The sequence below is a fragment of the Mustela erminea genome, chromosome 11, assembly GCF_009829155.1.
Source record: "Mustela erminea isolate mMusErm1 chromosome 11, mMusErm1.Pri, whole genome shotgun sequence".
Classification (NCBI taxonomy): domain Eukaryota; kingdom Metazoa; phylum Chordata; class Mammalia; order Carnivora; family Mustelidae; genus Mustela; species Mustela erminea.
The window spans coordinates 86157077-86169825 of record NC_045624.1 but is presented as its reverse complement, the minus strand read 5'-3'; the positions used below and the strand labels follow the sequence as shown (position 1 = coordinate 86169825).

General features: G+C 39.7%; 1 protein-coding gene across 3 annotated transcripts in view; it reads left to right on the top strand.

Annotated features, from left to right (window-relative positions):
* The window catches only part of RELN (reelin), a 497367-nt gene that overhangs the window by 54232 nt on the left and 430386 nt on the right, over positions 1–12749 (top strand). The gene's annotated exons all lie outside the window — the stretch shown is intronic.

Below are 12749 nucleotides of genomic sequence, written 5' to 3'. Positions count from 1 at the left end.
CAAGAGCAATTAGCTGTGCCTGTCCCTGAAAATTTCTATCACATCATTTATTAAACATTATTTTGTGAATTTTAGTGTTAGCAATTTCAGATTTTATGAATTGAATTTTGAAATATGGAACAAAGTTTCTTCTGAAAAGGGACAGGAGCAACTACTCAAATGTTATTTTTGTAAACATGCAGATGGTTCCCATTATGTCACCAGTATCAAATAGTAGCACTTGCTAATTTGCTCAGTGGATGAATGAGTTGAGCAAGATACACACACGCACACAAACATTAGATCTGACCATAAAGTAAATGAGAATTTTAGTTTACTCATATGTATGCCATATGTCTAATTGACTCAGTATGTATTTAAATGAATTCTTTGATTTTAGCACAGTTGCTTATAATTAATTAAGTGTATTTAAATGAACATACCGAGATGCCAAATGAGAATACTATGGAAAAAACGTTTTTAAAAAATTGTAGTATTTTTACAGTTATAGTCAATGTAACTGTCTATTCGGATTTCTATCAATTATTTTTTTAAAGATTTTATTTATTTATTTGACAGTGATCACAAGTAGGCAGAGAGGCAGGCAGAGAGGGGGGAGGGAAGCAGGCTTCCCTCTGAGCAGAGAACCTGATGCAGGGCTCGATCCAACCCTGGGATCATGATCTGAGCCGAAGGCAGAGGCTTTAACCAGCTGAGCCACCCAGGCGCCCCTCTATCAATTATTAATAACGTTGATTTAGTCAGTTTACAAACATAACAGAGATATATAATATATAATATATGTAATATGTATAATGCATATCTCTGTCCCATAACAGAAATATATGACGTACCCATGAGTACCAGGAATGTCACCCTTGGGCATGTTCTTGAACAAGTATACAGTTGTTACAAATATGGAAATATTCTGGAAATTTGTAGTGATATATCATCAAACCAAATAAAACTACAGATAGAGCATGTATTTATGTCTTGAACAATTTGGGGCACTATGAGGAGTCATCCTGTGGTTTGTTATGTGAGTTCAACTTTTCCTTAGTTACCCCCAGTCAAAACTGCATTTTGTAGGAATTGGGGGGCACTTCATGTTAAAAAGAAAAAAAAAATCAAGAGAGTATAATATAAACAAAACTGTTAGAGGCCTTTTTGATTGTGTAAAGTCTTTAAAATCTGATTATATGGAAAAAATTATACATGCATTTTTTTCTTTATGCAGCTGTGCTGTAATATATTTACCTGTATATATGCTTATGAGAACTACTAGGTGTATTTTTCTCATTCTAGAAAAGCTGAATTAACATCCTTATATCAAAGAAAATATTCTTAGAACTCCTTTGAGAAGGTTAGGGATAAGAAATCTAAAAATGCTTTCTTTGAAGGCTGATCTTTGCTTAAATTTTAAAAAGTTGTGATTTACAGACAAGGTAGTCTTTTCTTTAAAAAAGAACAAAAGGATATAAAAATTGCTGAAAACCTGAACACCACATTCATTCACATCACTTTAATAATTTATCAAGTGCAGGACCAACAATATGAAATTTTCATGTATGTGTATTATCCAGCCTCATATGAAAGTAGCATATGAAAAATAAGGTTGGAGATAAGTCACAAATACCAGTAACTCTTGTCTGCAGTTCTCTAAATTACAATTGCTTGTAATTTATAGAGGAAAATAAGTATTTTTGGTTCTAGGAACTAAATAATTTTATCATTATTTGTAGGCATTTAAAAAAATCAGAATTAATTATGAAAGTCAAAAGTGGAAGATAAAAAAAAAAGTGGAAGATAAAAACATCATTACTATAACTGCAATTGGTACTAGTACCTTGGAGAGTTGTAGAGTTCTGTTTCTTTTTTTTTTTTTTTTTTTTTTGTCTGGTTAAGAAATCTGTGTTTGGCATAGATTGGACAGTCTTAAGGAGGTTTCAGAAATGTTCAAGATCTCATGTCAGGTGCCTATTCTGACATACGTTTCTAAGTCTCAGGGCAGGATGCCTGATTAAGTTACGTGAGATTTTACCCTACAGGTTAGTGTGTTCAGAAATGCTGAGGGTGTGCCTGTGTGGGTATGTAGCTGTCTGTGTGTGTGTGTGTGTGTGTGTGTGTGTGTGTAAGAGACAGACAGACAGACAGCCCTAGGGAGTAAAGAACAGAAAGGCAATGTGGAGGGATAAACAGATTTACTTCACATTCACCAAAAGCTGTCATTTAAACTTCCTTCCAAAGGGCCTTGATTTTAAAATGATAAATTCATGAACACATTTGACTGCACCCATTTTATCTCCTAAGTTGAATTTAAAGGAGGAAAAAAATCTCAGTGGCTCTCCTTTTATGACTGGTGCTGCTGGAAGTGAAAACTTCGAGACTATGTGTGGTTCATCTGAATCTCTGAATCTATAATAAATGCATCGTAAGAGACTTCCACGGAGATGCTGGATTCGTCTTCCAGCCAGCAAAGAGCATTTTTACGGACTCTAGAAAATGTGTTAGTCCATCCTTAAATTTTGCCTGCAATCAGCCTTCTGTACCTGTCACAATTCCCAGATCTTGCGCTGGGTTTCCTCTTCTTTCAGGGCAGACAAAGGTGGAAGAGTGTTTGCCAGGGCATTCTCCCCTGCTCTCCGAGGTGGGCTCATCCAGAGCTCTTTGACCTTATTATTTTGATCATCAGCCTTGTCCTCCATCACACCACATTTAGCCCTCCCTGGAGGCCATTCTTTCCGCCTCCTTTGTCCCCCAAGGAACAGGAGAAATCCATATAAAATGAAAAAGAGGAGTAATAATACCAATAATAAAGGGCAGTGATGACGACTGTTGCAGCAGACATCAGGTTAAACGCCTGCTGGGCATGCTCCCGGGAAATCATGTCCATGTACCTGGCTGGGGCTCGGGGTACAGGGGCACCTGGGGGCACCGCGATGCCACTGCCTTCCAAGAGGAGGTGAAGCCCTTGCCATCCTCTGAGGACCTCCAGGAGACACAGGCTGCTGTGTTTCATCCAGTCCATCCCTCTTGAGAAGCATGGCTTCCATTTCTTCCTCCTCTCATACACCACTTGCCGCCCAGTGTTCTGGGTAGTTGTTGGAATATGTGGGTCGGGCATGTGTGACCTCTCTCTTCCCTTCACAAAAGACTCACTGGCGTCCCTTTGCTTCTGGTCTAATTTTTTAGGATCCTTTATTCAGTTTACTACTAGGCATTCATGTCCTCCCTCAGAGAATCTTGACCTCCAGTCATTCCTTTTAAATATTTACTGGGATAATGTTGTTTTCCTCAGCAGTTGTTGGTTTGGGGATGTTATTATTGAAATGGTTGGCTTCCTATTTTAAAGCTACATAAAATCATGTCATAATGGAATTAATGTATGTAATGAGAAGTAGTTCAGGGATCATGGTCATAGAGGTTTTGAATTAAATTATAATGTATTTTTAGATGGTCTCTATTTGGTACCCAGAGCTAGGGGCACTTTAACTGAAGAGGAGCCAGTAGTTGAACACTCTGTGTTGATGAAATTTTGCAGCAAATAAACTCAGTTTATTTCATTTTTAGAGTAATATGTTTATTCCTCAGGCTATTTAATCTGTTCTGTATTCAAAAGGCAAACAAGTTTCTGCTCATAAGGCAAAATGCGGCAACATTTTTTTAATATTGACAGTATTAGTTCTGGTGTTTTTCCTTCTCAAAATATATAAAAATAAGAAATATAAAACTCTGCCATTGCTGCACGATCACTGCTACTTAATTTCAACATTTTTGCAATTTGCTGTCTTCTGATGTTTGTCGTCTTGAAAAAGATGGTAACATCAGTCCGTGTATTGTATAATATGTTTCTTTTCTGCACATATTAAAGGTCTTTTCTATAAAGTCATAATGGAATATGCTTGAAGTGATCAAAATTTAATGGCCCGTAGAGCATTTGTAGGCGAGAAGCTTTAGGATGAAATGCAACAGCATTAAACGTTGAAATTTATTTTCTCCCAGACTTTCATCTTACAGTGATTTTCTGCAAGAATGGTATTAGGGTCTTGTTGGGAACAGTTAATAGAAGCTCTAATAGATAATAACTGACTCTGTAATTAGTCATTTCAAGACAGAGTTACTCTCTGAGCCACTGATAAGAATTGAATTGTGTCGCTACATCATGTTTTCATTCTGCTGTCACAGCCCAGCAATCCATATTCATAGACCCCCGGAGCTGAGCTCATTGCCAATTTAACACAGATGTGGGAGCGATATGCACAACCTCCTCAGCCTTTTGATCCCTTCTTATTTCTTATTTGAGGAAATGGCAGAGTAACTTCAGAGTGAGGATAAGGCAGAAGGTGTCTTAGTGACAAAATCACTGGAAGATTAATTTGGTATGTCCATAAAATGTGTGTGTATACATCCACATACAAAGTACACATGGGTGAAAGAGACACTATTTTCGTTAGATGTAAAATTCCACCAAAATTTTCTCAGACATTTCTGATTTTTGAGTATCATAATAAAATACCACATAGATTTTTAGTTTTTGTGCCCTTTCAGGAGAAACCTGCATTTTCGTACAGCTCGGTGAATAACACTGGTTCTTTTTTCTCTGTCGAAGGGATGCTGGATATCACAATTTTATTTTCATTGGTTACCCTATGTTCTCCATTTTATTATATTTTATTTTATTTTAAGGTTATTTTATGTTCACAAGCGCTTCTGTAGGGTTGAATTCAGTAAATGCTGACTGAGCTCCTCTTCTGAGCCAAGCTCCGGAAGGTGGAGAATAATTGTGTGTTCCACAGTTTCTGAGAGTGGCCGGGTCACTGGGGGGGGAAGGGGGCTTCCCCAGGAGATCAGAAGAGATTTTGTGAGAAAGATGGCATTGGGGTCTGTGCCTGAAGAATGGGGAGGACTTTAACCAAAGGAAACCGGGAAGTCATTTTAGGTGAGGACTCCCTTTAAGGAAAGAAGAGACAGGGAAGTCATGTTCTAGTTTAATTGGGTCAAAGGATGTTTTCTTTTTTTTTTTTTTTAAAGATTTTATTTATTTATTTGCCAGAGAGAAATCACAAGTAGATGGAGAGGCAGGCAGAGAGAGAGAGAGGGAAGCAGGCTCCCTGCTGAGCAGAGAGCCCGATGTGGGACTCGATCCCAGGACCCTGAGATCATGACCTGAGCCGAAGGCAGCGGCTTAACCCACTGAGCCACCCAGGCGCCCTCAAAGGATGTTTTCACTGAAAGAGGGAAGCTTGACGGGAGAGAATGGTTATGGCCAAACCTTAAGGTCTTTGAAATCACACCGAAGACAGGATTTTACTCTATGGACAATAGGAAGCTAAAGATATTTGTTGAACAAAGGATTGATGTGATCTGATAAAGACACGTTTGCTGTCTGATTATCGGTAATCATATACATGCTTTCTTTTCCTCTAAAATATACTGGTAGGTTCAAAATTCTACTTGCAATCTGTACTGTTCATACTGATTTTTTCCCCCCTTACAGTTAGAGTAGCTAGTTCTCAGCAGAACATTTTATTATATATTTTTATTTATTTATTTGACAAAGAGAGAGGGAGCAAGCTCAAGCAGGGAGAACCGCAGGCCCAGGAGAAGGAGGCTCCTGGCTCAGCTAGGAGCCGGATGTGGGGCTTGATCCCAGAACCCTGGGATCATGACCTGAGCCGAAGGCAGTGAGTGGCTTAACCAGCTGAACCACCCAGGCACCCCTCTGTAGAACATTTTAATGCAGAAATATAAAAGACATAAAAGTTGACTCTAAAAACAAAGTCTCCTGGGGGAGGGTTTTATAAATTTATCATAAACATTTGTGAAACCGTGAAAAGTAGATGATATGGCAGATGGACACGTTTAAGTAGAAGCTTACCTATTTAAAATCATAGAAATGTTTGAGTATTTGATATTAATCTTTGGTGACTAAAATGGATGAGTGGCAGGTCCTGTCATATGGTGGTGATATATTTCAATTTTTATGAAATAACCAGAATTGATAGGATGTCAGGTAGAGTTTGTAAGCATTTTGCCAATAGGCAACTAGTTCAAAATATCTTTTTTTCCTTACTAGCTAGTAAAATCCAAATTTTACTTCTAACACAGTTCTTGTCTCATAGAAGGTTTTATGTATATCTGTATCTACATACACACATACATATATAGCAATATACATATATTTCCATATATATTGCTTTAAGTCTGAATGTATTATGTACTTTCTAGTCCCTTTTTTTGTTTGATTAGTTTGCTCATTTTAAGTGCATTTGTAGTAAGTGTGTTTATAATAAACTTCTTCCTTTCCCTTTTTAATAGGATTTTTTTCTGAAAGAAAATTTTTAAAAGACCATCACAGTAAAATTTTAAAGACTAGCACATAGATTCAGCAATTATTCTCATTACATAATAAATTTTCAAGTGAATTGATACTTGCTAAGTGTTGTTTCCCACCTTCTTAGTATTGGAGCACATGGCTCGTAATCTCGGAAAGAGAAAGAAGGGTTTGCGTATTAACTGGGCTAGTTAGATATCAGCTAGATAGATATAGGTGGTCCTAATAGTTGTTCATCTTAAATGTAGTCCAAATCCAAAACCTCTGTACAATTTCCCCCATCCCAATGTGCCCAAATTTATATCTTTTAACAAAAACTTCTACTTATGCAAAGGTAGTTTCATAAAATATTTTTTAAATGACATTAGCTTTGCAACATTTTAAATTATATAGCAGAACAATTACGTTCTGAATCAGAAACTTAAAACAATACGAAAGTTGTAAATTTTCCTTCTAGTTCATGTACATATTCATATAACTTTACATTCAGCAATGTGAGCTCCAGGTTTTTTCCTATCATGAGCCACGTTGGAACTTGTATATAGTAAACTTTAAAACAATTTATCAGAGATCACTCTTCTGCTTTCAAGAAGATTATTTCAGTTGCTTGGCTGGCAGCAGTGTGTAGATGTAATTGATGAGCTGAGACTGGGGAAGGTCAGATAGTGCTGGAAGGGTGAGTCCCAGTGGGATCAGAGGAACGAAAGTCAAGTCAGGGCACATAGGAAGGGGAAGAACTAGTGCACACTGGGGGTCAGATGGAGCTTGAGTGAAAGGAATCAGGAAGATATCAGAGGGTAAGGTAATTATTAAGTGTGAAAACAGAAACTGACAGTGACTGATGTTACAGAATCACTCAGGTGAGGGACAGTGAGCCAGAGCAGCCTGGATGCCTGAAACAGTTACTTGTTTCTGTGGGGGTTTTGTTTGTTTAGGAAACCCTGACAGACTAACCAGAGACTTCAAGTAGAGATAAATGGAAACATCTGATGAAAGGGAAAGCAAAGGACAGAGGGATGTGTATTCCTGCCGTAGTTTCAAAGTCGGAGTGCCCCAGCATAAAGTTTTCAGCATCTTGCTCAGACTGTTCCTGTGTTTGCTGCTGGTGCTCTCGTCAGGAAAAGCATGTAGGCTGCAGACATTCTAAAGTTTCCTGCAAGCTGTCAGGGAATCCAAACTGTGTCAGATGTTTTTTGAATGCAGAAGCTGGACCCGTTGTCTTCTTGAGTAAAAGGGAAGCCGGAGATCGGAAAGCTCTGTCTCATAACCCATAAGAGTCTGGGCAACAGATCCTCTTTCTGAAAGAAAGAGACCGATTTTCAGTTTACATATGGATTATGCATTACACATGTTTAAAGAAGGAGAAGGAATGCTTGTAAAGACAGCAGTTTTTCAAAGGCAAATAATCATTTTTTCCCTCAAAAATGAATTCCTGACTCTAGCAAACAGAGAAATAGATTATATTCAGTTAGTATCTTTTTTTTTAAAAAAAAAATTTTATTTTATTTATTTGACAGAGAATGAGAGAGAGAGAGACAGCGAGAGAGGGAACACAAGCAGGGCGAGTGGGAGAGGGAGAAGGAGGCTTCCCTCCAGGCAGGGAGCCGGATGTGGGGCTGGATCCCAGGACCCTGGGCTCATGACCTGAGCTGAAGGCAGACGCCCATTGACTGAGCCACCCAGATGCCTCTCAATTAATTTCTAATAGGGAAATCTTTGTTTAGTTGATTTGTGTGAACGTATAACCTATACTTAAAGTGATCTGCCTTTTTTTTTTTTTTTTCTCCCACAAATGTCTTAGATTGGTCTCTTGATCTCTGCATCAATCATTTTTGCATTCTGGAAAACATTTTAAATATATAACTAGCCGCGGCATCTGGGTGGCTCAGTGGGTTAAAACCTCTGCCTTCGGCTCAGGTCATGATCCCAGGGTCCTGGGATCGAGCCCCACGTCGGGCTCTCTGCTCAGCAGGGAACCTGCTTCCTCCTCTCTCTCTGCCTGCCTCTCTGCCTACTTGTGATATCTGTCAAATAAATAAATAAAATCTTAAAATATATATATAACTAGCCAACTTTTCTTTTCTTTTTTTCCACATGGCTTTTCCAAATGGGATTCAACTGACATACAAAGTTATCATTCACAACATCCTTTTCCTCTGAAAACAAGTTGAAGATAAGACAACCTTCTGTCATTTTTGTATGAATGAGTTATTCATTAATATGTATTCCAGTAAATATTTATTGAACATCCAAGAGTGTCAGGAATTGTTCCAGATGCTTGGGATGTACTACTGAACAAAACACTTAAGATCTCTACCTTGATAGTGTTCACATTCTGCAGAATAAGAATGACAATAAACATAATAAACAAAAAACATTGTGAGTAAATATACGATTACAATATGTTAGAAGGTGATAATTACTTTGATAATCTGAAGGAGGGGAGTGCAAGGCAGAGGAAGGTACGGGTGCGAAGACTGGGCATGTCTGAGCAACAACAAGGAGGCTGGTATGTCTGGAGTCGGGTGAGCCAGGAGGGAGCAGAAGGAGATGAGGTAAGAGGGAATGGAGACAGGTCACGGAGGACTCTGTAGGCCATTGTGAAGACTTTGACATTGACTTTGTGAAGAAGTTGTAAGTAGAGGAGTGACATGATCCAATGAATGTTCTAAAGAATTTCTCTGATTCATACTGAGAATAGACTCTAGAGAGAGGAGGGTAGAACCAGGAAGACCACATCAAAGTCTAATACCATAATCCATGTAAGAAATGATGGAATCTTAGAACAAGGTAGTATGTGGTCAGGTTCTGAAGGTAGGGCTGATAGGATTTACTGATGGATTAGATGCAGTATATGGGAGAAGGTAATTCCTGAGGTGACTCAGCAGGACGGACAGTGCTGCCAACCACTGATCTTGTGAAGGCTGTAGAAGAAGCAGTTTTGGAGGGGGGGTGTGGGCATTCAGTTTTGGTCACATTGACACTGAGACATCTCTTGAATGTCCAAGCGAGGATGTTGAGCAGTATCTTGATATATATCTGGAGTATGTACAAAGAGGGTTGGTAGAGATCAGGACAGGAGACAGAAATGTGAGAATAGTCAGTTTATGGAGGCCTTTTAAAGCCAGGACATTCTAAGGGTAAGAAGTCTTTTTCACAGTATTCAATTTTGTTTTCTAAGACACTCAATGTTTAGAAATGATATGGGGGTACCTGGGTGGCTCAGTGGGTTAAAGCCTCTGCCTTCGGCTCAGGTCATGATCTCGGTCCTGGGATCGAGCCCCACATCAGGCTCTCTGTTTGGCAGGGAGCCTGCTTCCTCCTCTCTCTCTGCCTCCCTCTCTGCCTACTTGTAATCTGTCTCTGCCAAAGAAATAAATAAAATCTTAAAAAAAAATTGTTTAAAAAGAAATGATATGTCCACCTAGCCATGAGTTTACCAAACAATCGATATTCGTCTCACTACAACTAGGAATAGAACCAAGCAAGAGAAGATCTCACCCGATCTGACCTTCCACATATTGCTGGTGATATATTCCAATCCTTTTATTTCTGGTATGTTTTCACTACACCTTGCTGTTTCAGCACCCAAGAATCTATGTAAAGAAAAGAATTGATCTGAAGTAGGCACTGCGCTGTATGGAGGCATTAAGATCAGAATTTGCATCATCCTTTGGGTCTGGAGAGGCACTTAGCGGCAGATGAGAGGGGAGGCCTGGTAAGGGATGGACAGACCAGGTGGACATTTAAAGGGCCCATCAGATGTTGGTTGTGCTCAATATCCCCAAATGAGTCCCAGGCCATGCAGGCAGCTTCCTAAGTGCACGTGTCTAAGATATTGAAATATCACTAGATATGTATAAGCCATCAAGTTGAATTTATCAATCGTCATGGTAGACTGAGGGATGCATCATTGTTTGAGAGCAGAGCCGAATAGCTGGGGGCAGTTAGGGAAGGCCAAGGGCTGTCATGCATGGTCCTCCTCTTTTTTAGCCCTTTCTCCAAGAGTGTTTACCCTCTGCTTTAAGTCAACACTCAGCAAAGTATCTTTTGGAAGAGAAGGCGTGTTAGTAGCAAGCTGGGGATGCCACTTATTTGGAACCTGCTGGGGTTACAGCTGAGGCATGTTGTAGACTGTGGGTGGAAATGAAGTGGCGCCTGAGAGGGTAGTAGACTATTTCAGCAGGAAGCAGGACTCCGATGTGGGCCGTCCAGTGATCGGCTCTGTCTTCAGCAGATGTCATGAGTTCTCTGTAGTACTCCAGGTCTGCAGAAGGAAGAGCAAGGCAGAGCTTCAAGGTCTGAAAGAGGGCAGGGAAACGGAGCTGAATTTCACTGATGAATTACTATATGCATGATACTTTGTTAAACAGATAGTTTGTAGATATATTTCTTTTCATTCTTACAGTAAATTGGATAGTATTCCTCTTTTTGTAAATTTCAGGAATCTGAGCCAAGGTCACACACTGATCTGAAGTAGAGAGAGGTGAGATTCAGGTTCAGGCTTGCCTCGCTTCCTAACTCATAAAACTCTTAGATTTTTGTAGTATCTTGGAAATAAGAACCAGAGTAGAAGCATGGAGTGGAGGAGTCCACCGGGGCTGTATTTGTGCATTTAATACAGAATTGCTGCTGTCTAACTGGACTGGAGTGGAGTGGATGAAGAGGAAGAGGGAAAAAGCAGGGTCCCATAGGTCCACAGTGAGAACTGTAGATTGGGTCTGATTTGCTGGGAAGGACGATCTAAGACATGAGTGGCTAGTATAGTTGATTTAAAAGAAAGCAATTTAATTCTAAACTCCACGGATGGGGACACAGAAGCTGTTTAAGCACTATTTACCTTGGCCAAGGTAACTCACTGAACCAAAGGTTGGAGACAGCAATAGAACCAACTGTGGGAATCTGGGGCAGCCAAAACGGGGCTGATGATGAGGGTGTGATTCCTTAAATGAGGAAACTGAGACTCGAAGCGATGAAGTGCTTTTTCTTGAGGAAAAAATAGTAGCAGATAAGTACCTGTTACCCGGATCCCATAACCAGCCTAGGGCTCCATCCACCATGGCATAGGGGTCACCTCCTGGCTACCCTTAGCCCTCTTCCTCTCTAATATCAGTGACACTGGGTCCTGTAGCTTTTACTCTCCTTTTCTTCAAGTACTCCTCATGCATGTGAATAATCTGGGAAATAGTGTATTAAACAAGGGTTTAGCTACATCATTTGGCTTCTGTGGGATCGGGAGTGGGGGAGGGAGTGGTGTGCAGGCCGAGAGAAAACAGGGGAATCAGCATCAAACGTGTTTGGATGATATCAGATGGTCCTGAACAAGGCTCTAAATTGCTCTGTGCCACAAATTCCTCATTTGTGCCCCGGGAATAATGATAGTACCCCTTTTATAGAAATGTTTTGATAATGAGATAATACATGTTAACTACTTATCTCAGTGCCCAGCTGAGTGGTTTACGTGCTAGCAGTCAAAATATTAGCTATTATTAAAGGATGTAAAGGTGATTTGTTCCAATACCCAATGCCGTTGTGGGGGTAGCGTGATGTCAGGCTGTTCTGTTGATCTATGAGTCTTGTTAGTTGCTTTCTAATATGGGCGCTTGAGACCCTTCAGCTCCAGTCTCTGGATTTCCTGGAGTTTAATTTAAACATGCTCATCACACTTAATGTGAATCTGGCCATTCTCCTACTGCCACCAAGCACGATGATAGCCTTGTACTGTGCACTACCAACATAATATTACCTTTTCCCGGCTGCTTCCTATAAATGGCATCATCTTAATCTTATCAAACCAATGCAGGAGAAAATATTATGTCAAGGCAGAAATTTTAATCATTATTTTAGGGTGGTGAGCAAGATAAAATTTTTAGAAGCCAGACCTGAGTGGCATACAGATCCATTGTGTGTGTGACCCTTTTTTCCCAGGAACATCCTGATTTTCTGGTTAGGAAACCATTTGGAGTCCTCTTGCAGACTTTGTTCTGAACCTTAAGGCATGCCGTGGTCTTCCTTTTTTGTTCTCAGAAGGAAAAAAGGCTATCTGTCTTCATGCAAATTAGTCTGCTTTTGTTGAAAAACTTCAGGGGGATTCATCTATGAAATGTGGATGCACAATAAGAAATACAGTGTATCTTATTGTTCTTCTCTCAGCCGCTGTAAGATTGTTTCCCACAGTATGAAATACTTTAAAAAAAAAAAAAAGTGTTTAATAGCAATGCCAAAACTCCAGCAATGCCTTTGACTGCCTTCAGGGGTGGTAGTGGAGGTGGGAAGCTAGCTATTCAATACTACATTATTTTCAGATGATTTTGCATATAGCTGGGGAACGTGTAAATGAATGCAGATAGAGCGATCTAATGTACTAAATTTAGGACCAGCAATTACAGACATTGGAGATCGGAGCTTCTTTTTTGTTCCTCTGCTTATAGTTCCT